This window comes from Cyanistes caeruleus, chromosome 2 (assembly GCF_971803275.1).
Source record: "Cyanistes caeruleus chromosome 2, bCyaCae1.hap1.1, whole genome shotgun sequence".
Lineage (NCBI taxonomy): Eukaryota > Metazoa > Chordata > Aves > Passeriformes > Paridae > Cyanistes > Cyanistes caeruleus.
In genome coordinates this window covers 27,664,631-27,674,337 of record NC_141702.1, presented here as the reverse complement: position 1 = coordinate 27,674,337, position 9,707 = coordinate 27,664,631, and positions in this window count along the sequence as shown.

Below are 9,707 nucleotides of genomic sequence, written 5' to 3'. Positions count from 1 at the left end.
ATTCTTCAAATCAAACATGCACAAGGAAACAATCTTCAAGGAGCTTTTCCCAGAACCTTTCTAATTACTTCCTACTCCTATGACATGTTAACAGCAGTTGACTTTTTTCCTTGAGAAAATTCTATTGTAATAAGGAGGTAGAGGGTTTGAAGTGAGGGGAAGATGCTTTGTCGAGGAGTAACTACTCTGTAAGACCTTTAGCTAGCATATTTGTCAGGTTCAGGGTGAATTCCTGATCAGAAGCAGTGAGAGGCTTATTCTTTCATTGGTAATTGATTAAAGTAGTAAAACAGCATTCAGTCACTATAACATGTCAGTCAGACATTCAACATTGCAGGTATGTTACCCTATAAAACAGGGTATTTAGTGTTCTTAACTCCTATAGCTACAGATCACAGGGAATATAAATGAAATATAGCAGAACTCACACAGAACAAGACACAACATAGTTAAATGGATATGATTTTGTGTTTAATATGATATGGCTAAATATACATGCCTACAGTTAAAGACTAAGGCTAGCTAACCTAAACCATTCTGAGCTTTTGTGCTAATGTCTTTCTGCATGATTCTGCATTCATTGTGTGACGGAGAAGTTTGAGATTTTGTTGCGTTTGATAGGAAAAATTTGCCTTGGATTTGTTTATTAATAGAAGTATTTTCAACATGCATTAGTAACAAAACAAACTGTCAAATTGAGATGTGCCATAGCCTCCTTTTGTTTGGATCTTATTTTTAATTCTTAAAACAATCAAGAAATCACTATAAATTCAAATTTCAGAGGCAGAATACTCTCATTCTTCTAGCATATTTAACTGAAAAAAATTTAAAAAAATAAAAAAAATTACCAAAACAAGACAAAATGAAACAAAACTGCTTGCTTTAAACTCATAGAAGAACAATAAACAAACTTGAATACTCATAAACATTTGACCCAAAAACTGAAAAAATTGTGATAACAGTTGTATTCTTGAATTGAAATTACACACAAAAATCCTTCTAAATGGCACATGAATCATTTCCAACTTCATCTTCCCAGGCTTTCCACAGTGGATGCAGCTTTCTAACAACTGTCTAAATTTGCATACAGAGCTGATAAAAGCTGGCCACAGTTTCAATATGTGCTGAAGCTTCTGGCTGAGCTCACACAACAAGGATCATAACTAACCTTTTCTATTACTCTGGGAAAGTTGGAGGGGCAGTCCTCAACCCTGTATATGTGGAATGACCCAGATGCTTATCACCTACTGTTTAAAGACACCTCAGAGTAACACTCCCCAGGTTGATAAACCACCACTTTCTACACACACCATACCTGTCTGGTTCTTCTCTGCCTTCAGAACCCAGCACCCGGGCCTTGTCTCTGAGCTTTGGCAGTGAAATGCTTGAGTTTTCATGTGAGAACAACCGTCTGTAGCCTCCTGGCAGCTGTTTTCACAAAATACAAAGATTTGTACCTTAATAATATTGGAAATATTGGATGGCATCTCTGAAGTTCACCTAGTACAACTTTGTGCTCAATGCTGACTTCAATGATACATTGAGTTTCTCAGACACTTAACCAGGCAAGTTTTCACAATTTCTAAATCTGAGGATTTCATAAAATCTTGGGTGACTTTAGCACCATCATTTAAATGCATTGGAACTTTACGAGTTTAAGATAGGTCAAAAGAAGAAAAAATTTTGGAAGTTGCCAAAAAATATAGTGAGCTTCTTCAGGAAGGGTAAGGACAATTTTCGAAACTGCATCTTATGGAAAACCTATTTTATTCTCTGCTCTTTATGTGAACCCACAGTAAAAGAATATAGTGCAAAAAACCAGCCAAACTAAACCATTAGGAGGACTGAAAAATAACAGAACATAAACTATGAATCTCAATTTTATGGAGAAATAGAAATAAAATATATTTTAAAATATTATGGGTTTTTAGAAGCAAAATAACAAACAAACAAAAACAAAAATAGAAACAAAACAAAAGTAAAACAAACAAACAAAAAACCACAAAACAACAACAACAAGAACTCCAAACAAACAGATGTCAGATGAACACAAAAATTAAAATTGATAAAATAGCATAGACTAGATTTAAATAGAAGAAATCTGAGTTTTAGAAGCCATAGATTAGAGAAAGCATTTGTTCGAATATATTGTTTTAGCATTCTTCAGGGTCTGGTTAGCAGATTATTTTTTTATATAGAGGAAGCTGACAACTGTATTAGAAATTACTACAAACAAACCTGCTTTCTCCAGTTAAGACAAAAGTTCTGGTTCTTGTTTATCATGGTTTTCTGATATTGGAAAAGATCTACTAAGTCCCTTTCAATTTTCCATTTCTTCCCTGAGCCACAGTTTGTATTTAAGAAAATACTTTTTCGCTGCATAAGATAGCTCCATAAGGCTCTCCTTACTTCTGTAATGGACCTTTCATCATCATAACTAGGAGAGAAAAAATATGTTAATAAACAATCAGAATAAAATAAGTAAGAGATTACTACTTCACAGACAATTATTTAGTGGTATTCTTCACTCCAGATATGCCTAAACCCCAGATTTGTCTGTGTCACATGTGTTGGTCTTTCTAAATACATTGTTTTCGTACCCAGAGGAGAATTAAACAATTGCTGATTCAAATGAGTATTTCTTTGGAATTTGTACTGCTTCAGCTCTTGGTTATCTTTCAAATCCCTAGTAATACACATATCTGGCTGGCAGCTTACAGAATTCTTTTGGGATACACAGAGAAAAGCAGGAAAGGATGATGAGGATTCAATCAACACAGATGCATTAGGATCAGACAGAATACCAGAACTTTCTAAGATCTATCCAGGTGTTCTCAAGTATTGGCATATAGTGATCTCAGCTATTGACTTTGGAAAGTTATTTCAGATCTTACCCTATTAATCACATATAAATTGCAGGGGATTGCAAAAGAGATACGGAAAAGATTTATAGACTGGCCATTTGGACTTTTATCTACTGAATATTTTCTAACCCTGTGCAAAATCTACCTTTAAAAGTCTTCATATGATATCACTATCTCCCTACTGCCAAGTGTTCCCTGATGTTAACTACAAGTTTGGGGTTTTTTTTATTTTTTATTAGTTATTTCACTATTCCACTGAATAATCAGTCCCTGTACATCATAACAGCCTTCAAATATTTTTAGAATGTCATGACCTACTTTGTCATCTTCTATCTCTTAAAATTACTTTTTTTAATCTTTACACAGAAGTCAATATATTTGTCCTGTTTATTCTAGTTACTTTTTATAACATATAAGATTAGGCTAGAAGAAGATTTTACCATTTTCCCATTACTTACTCTAGGCTAATAATATTCTTGGCTGTCACACTAACAAACATTCAAACTTACAGACTCATAGAATCATTTAGGTCAAGAAAGACCTTCGAGATCATGAAGTTCGACCATTAACCCAGCACCATCGAGTCCACCAATAAACCACACCTCTAAAGGCCATGTCTACATGTTTTTTGAATACCTTCAGTCATAGTGACTCAACCACTTCCTTAGGAAGCCTTTCCCAATATTTGACAACCCTTTCAGTGAAGAAATTTTTCCTAATATCCAAAGCCCTGGTACAACTTGAAGCCATTACCTCTTGTCCTGTTGTTCATTACCTGGGAGGCAAGACTGGCACCCAGCTCACTACAGCCTCCTTTCAGGTTATCTGGAGAGAGTGAAAAAGTCTTCTCTGAGATGCCTCTTCTCCAGGCTAAACAAACCCAGCTACCTCAGCCACTCCTCATAGAAGTGGATACTCTCTAGAGCCTTCATCAGCTTTGTTGCCTTTCTCTGAACACACTCCAGAACCTCAATGTCCTTGTGGTAGTGAAGGAACTGAACACAGGATTTAAGGTGTGCCCTCACCAGTTCCAAGTACAGAGGAACAAAAACTTCCCCAGTCCTGCTGGCCCCACTCTTTCTGATACAGGACAGGATGCCATTGGCCTTCTTGGCTACATGGGCACACCCTGGATCATGTTCAGCAGGCTGTTGACCAGCACCCCCAGCTCCTTTTCCACCAGGCAACCTTCTAGACACTCTTCTCCCAACCTGTAGTGCTGCAGTGCTTGCTGTCACCAAGTGCTAGGACCTGGTACTTGGCCTTGTTGAACCTCATTTTATTGGCCTTGGCTCATCAATCCAGCCTGTCCAGATCCCTCTGCAGAGCCTTCCTGCCCTCCAGAAGATCAACACTCCCACCTCCTTGGTATCTTCAGCAAAATGCCTGTCACTGACCATTTTCCCTTGAGTTATGGGGGTTTTATTCTGCCACCTGTCCCTCTCTTCTAACTCAGTGGGATCAACACCTGGAGAACAGGTGCTCTTACTATTAAAGACATGCAAAGAAGACAATAAGTACTCCAGCCTTTCCTTCATCCTATGTCATTATGTTTCAATTTTACATGTTAGGTATTGGACTAGAGAAAGATTCATTACAGAAATTCTTGGAGTCTAGTAATACAAGGATATATTGCAGTACAAATCAGCTAAAAGTAGGTCCAACTGAGTGGCTACAAAAGGAAGACCACTAGAGAAAAAAAAACAACAAAGCAACAGAATTTAAAAGAAAAATTAAATCTCAGGGGGGAAAAATCACCTTGTATTATGAGAATTAACAGAGAACATTTTTTAGCATAAAAACTTACCTTAATGTTAAGCTTGAAAAAATAGCCCCCCAAAAAAATATCCACACACACACAAATTCTTCTACTGATAATTTGAGATTGCTGAACAATTCTTCATGAAAATATTTAGAAAGATAGAGCTAGTGAGAAAAAAAAACACCCAAACAACAAAGCCCAATGCAATTTGCCACAGTAAATATTAAGATAAAGAAAATAAAGTTGTAAACCCCAGAAACAATTGCAGGAACTGAATGTCTCTATGTAGGAATATGAGGCAAATATTCCATAAACATGGTAACATTCAATGAGAGAAGAAAAGAATCACAAATTAAAACACCAAAAGCAATTTGGCATTGGCTATGCTTCAGTGAAATTCAAGTCCTGATATGTAAATTATTTATTAAAATCTAGGAATAAATTTGCATGAAGGAAATTATAGTAAAAAACCTCAACTAAATTTCTCAATAAATTCCAATTCACACAGTGTCTTTCATAATGTCTTTGGTTCTAATAGAAAAATGAAAACAAAACTGCAATGTTGTGTGCATTCTCAAACATCCATATCCCCATATTACTAGCAAATCTTTTATCATTCTTTACAGCCTCAATTAACTTAGTCTATGTTAAGGTGATTATTTTTATTCCATAATCAAATGTCCACCATTCATTTTGACCCTTCTTTTGACAAAATAAGAAAACTGTTAAAATGTTTTTTTTGCACTCAGGCTTGAAAAATAAGTTCTTAACTATTATAAATCAACAACATAACAGAATGTTTGGAGAAAGTAAAACAATACTTAACATCACTCCAAAAAGAATAGACAGAATTAAGGACTGAAGGAATCTTCCTATCTTATGATGGTTGTTGGTTTTTTTTTTACCTCTAAGGAGTTTAGACTTATATAAAAGGGGTCCTTACAACTTATTCTGAAGTAGCTTTACAAAACCCCATAAAACACTGAGATATATGACTTGCTGCAAAGCTTTCCTTAATGCCAAAGATTCAGAAATTTTTAAGTGGAAAATTTTCAGTCTATTAAATATAATATATATTCCACTAGCTCCTGCATAAACATTCTCTATCATTGTTTATAGACTTTAGTAAACATGATAGAATTTACATGCAGTTTTTGGTCTAGTCTTAGAGACATGCTCTTACCAATACTTTCTTAAAAATGAGAATTCTTTATACCCAGTGAGTACTTTCTTCTTTGACTTCAGTTCCTTAGTTCAGTTTTCTCTCTTTTATACATAAGAAACACTGAAATTAATTTCAGTTCCGTAAGGAGAAAATCCAAAAATATCCTTAAAGAAAAGAGCATTTATCAATAGGAAAATTTGACTAGACACTGATTTCCAGGCCATTTAAAATATGTTTTCCAGGCATTGTAAGTACTTTGCTCATAGACACCTGACTGAATAAAGAGAGAAATCATTCTGGATTGTTACAGTGTCCCAGAGCAATCCTACAGGATTTTTCCCTGTCAGTGAAAGAACAGGGTCAAACCCAAGGTTCTCCTTACTGCTTTTTTTGTGTCCTTCCACTTTGCCTCGCTTTAATTCTCTGTAACCTCACCATCATACAGCTGATGTTCTTCATGTGTATATATATATATATATATATATATATATATATATATATATATTTTGGAAAGAGATAGTGGGACAGCATGGATTAGTTGCAAAAACAGATAAATAGAAATACATCCATTTTGCAGTTCTACTACTGTATACAGACAATTTCATGTAGCTTCAGAAGATTGTAAGATTTCAGTCTGAGACTAGTAGTCTAATTTAATAAGAAAGAAATTGAATCAACTTCTTCCATTAATGTTATTATTAAAAACCTCTTGGCATTCTCCAAAAGATCACTTCATTATGCTGAAAGTGACATATCATCTTTATTTTGAGTAATATTGACTAGAAAGAAGGATTTTTCTTTTAAAAAATTCTCCATAGGAACTAAGAACCATTGAATCATAGAATTCCCTGGGCTGGAAGGGACCTTAAAGATCATCCAACTCCCATCAGGGGCAGGGACACCTCCCACTAGATCAGCTTCCTCAGAGCTCCATCCAACTTGGACTTGAACATTTCCAAGGATGGGACATCCACAACTTTACTAGGCAACCTTTTCCAGTACCTCACTAGCCTCACAGTAAAGGAATATATTATCTAATCTAAATCTATTCTCTTTCAGTTTGAATCCATTACCCCTTGTCCTGTCACTACATGGTCTTGTAAAAAGTCCCTTTCCATTTTCTTTGTAGATTTCCTTACAGTACAGAAAGGCTGCAATTTAGTCATCCCAAAGTTTTCACTTTTCCAAGCTGAACGAGCACAATTCTATCAGCCTTTTCTCATAAGAAAAGTAATAAACTCTACCCCTTTAACCATTTTGCTGGCCCTCCTCTGGACTTGATAGTACAGGTCTAGGTGCTGGGGACCTCAGAACTGGAAGCAGATCTCAAGGTGGGGTCTCACAAGGGCAGAATCCCCTCCCTCATCCTGCTGGTCATGCTGCTTTGGATACAGTCCAGGATAAGTCCTGCTTTCTGGGGTGCAAGGATATGTTGCCAGGTCTTGTCCAGCCTCTCATCCATCAGCACCAGCAAGTTCTTTTTGACAGGGCTGCTCTGGATCTGTTCATACCCCAGCCTACATTGATACCAGCGTTTCTCTGATCCAAGTGCAGCAACTTGCACTTGGTGGTGTTAAACTTCATGAGATTGCCATGGGCCCACTGCTGGAGCTTGTTCAGGTCCCTCTGGATGGCATCCCATCCTTTGGTTGTGCCAAATGCACCTCTCAGCTTGGAGTCATTTCACATTTTCTGAAGGAACACTTGATCCCTTCACATATGTCATTAATGAAGATATTAAATAACAGTTGTTCCATCATTACACAAATCCCTGAGGGACACCAATTCTCACTGATATGCATTTATGAATGATGTAGGAAAGAACTATGTGGAAGAGAATATATATGCCTTTTAAATAGTTATAATATTATATATGATATAAATATCTTCCATCCTGTTTCCAGCATTGGTTTTCTGTTTGCTGCTACATGCCATATCCAGACAAGAGTCAGACAAGTTACCTGTAACACAGGTCTCGTGTCCTTCCAGTAGAAAAGGGTGGAGACTGACTTTCTGAGGACTGGCATTACTGACCATTTGGAACTTATAGCCAAAAAAATCTTTTGAACTTTTCTTATTGCCTATTCCTTCTTATACATTTTTTTATAACTGAGATCCCACAGGGAAGAGGCAGAAAGGAGATTGGTGAGTAGACAAAGTATAAAAGAAGTGTGCAAAGGAAAAAGCATTGACTACAAGGAAGAATAATGGTGATATTCCTGCACATGAAATGGTGTCTATGATCTCACACAAGAAAAAAACAATCTGTGAAAGAGAATAAATGAGGTCATTAAGTGAGGTCATTCTCTCAGACAAAATCAAGTATGTGCTTATTTGTCTCTAGGCTTTGGAATGTGACCATGTTTCATTTTTGTTTGTTATCCACAAGTAATAGAATAATACATTTTGAAACTTTAGTTTCTAGAAGACATACACCTGTTATTAGTTACTATAAAAAATATACAAATCAGAGGACAAAATGCTAATATATTAAACCCAGGAAGCTGAAGTTTTTACAGTTCTTTAGGATGAAGTTTTTCTTTTGAAGGGCAGATTTTGCAAAGAAGAAATTATGTAATTTTCATAAAAATATCAAATAAGGCACAGTAATCATTTATCTTTTCAGGGGGCAATAAAATAACAATGCTTTTATATAAATGACTCTGGGTTTGGTCAGAAATTACAGGATAATAAATGAATTATTATATTTGCAAATTGAGCTAAGTTTCTACTTTTACAGAGAGTTTATTTATGGCTATAGGGATGTAGAAAAATTGTGCAGATATATAATTTGATAAGTAACATTGTTGTCAGACTCTATGTATTACACCTATTTTATTCACAATATCAAAAATTCCATTTCCTGCTTCTCTCGATAATCTAATGCATTTTTGAAGATACTTTAAAATATGGTCTTGGAAGAGCTTGGCCAAAATATGACCAATAATAACTTTTAAATCATTGCAATTCACAGGGCTGGAAATAGAAACTTCAGGCTGAGTGTCATAGTTCATATTCTCGTCTTCCCCAACCACTGTAATAAAGTTCAAAGTCAAATTGGTTCTATGTATCTTAACCCTGTCAAGCCTCAAGACTGAATTCTGTTTTTCTTAAGGAAAATAGAAAACATTTTGCAAATATTTTTAAAGAAAAATAGACAAAATTAGTCCAAAGAATATTTAATATTTCAAAACATTCCGTAAAATTGTTAACAGATTGACTATTGATCTAATTTTTAGCCAAAGAAATCTGTAAAAGAAAAGAATATGGTAAGAATTGTGCAGCAATCTGTGATTTTTTTTTCCTAAACATTTATAAGAACAATTTATAAAGAACTGAGACTATAAAGTTGTTAACAGCATGTGTCACTTTTTTTAGCAATTTCTTTATTAAAAAACAGCATGCGAGGTAGATCAATCTTTTAAAAAAATGTATGCATTTAAAAAAGCCTTAACATCAAAGAGTTATGAAGGGTTTTACATTTTGGTTTGGATTTTATTTATATAGATTTATATATACACATAAATATGTTTATTTCAAATTATTTAGCAGCATACAATCTGGATAGATAACAAGCATATTTTTAGAATTTAGTGAAAGATTGGCAAAAAATGTTTAGATCTTAATGGAAATTTGCCACATTCCAATAGCTAATGATGATGCACATTATTAAAAAGATATCTGAAAGGTATTTTCTTTTACACATATATAAATGTATGCATACATATAAACATACATATATGTTTTTACACACATATATTTATGTTTTTGAAGTGAATTAAATTGTATTTTCTATTTTATTTTTACTTCAAAGTTTCCACCCATATATTTTCTTTACTGTCAATCATGTTAATATATTCAATAAGAGGAAATTTACAGCTGGACACTTAAAGGTCTCACAGATTTAAAGTGAAGA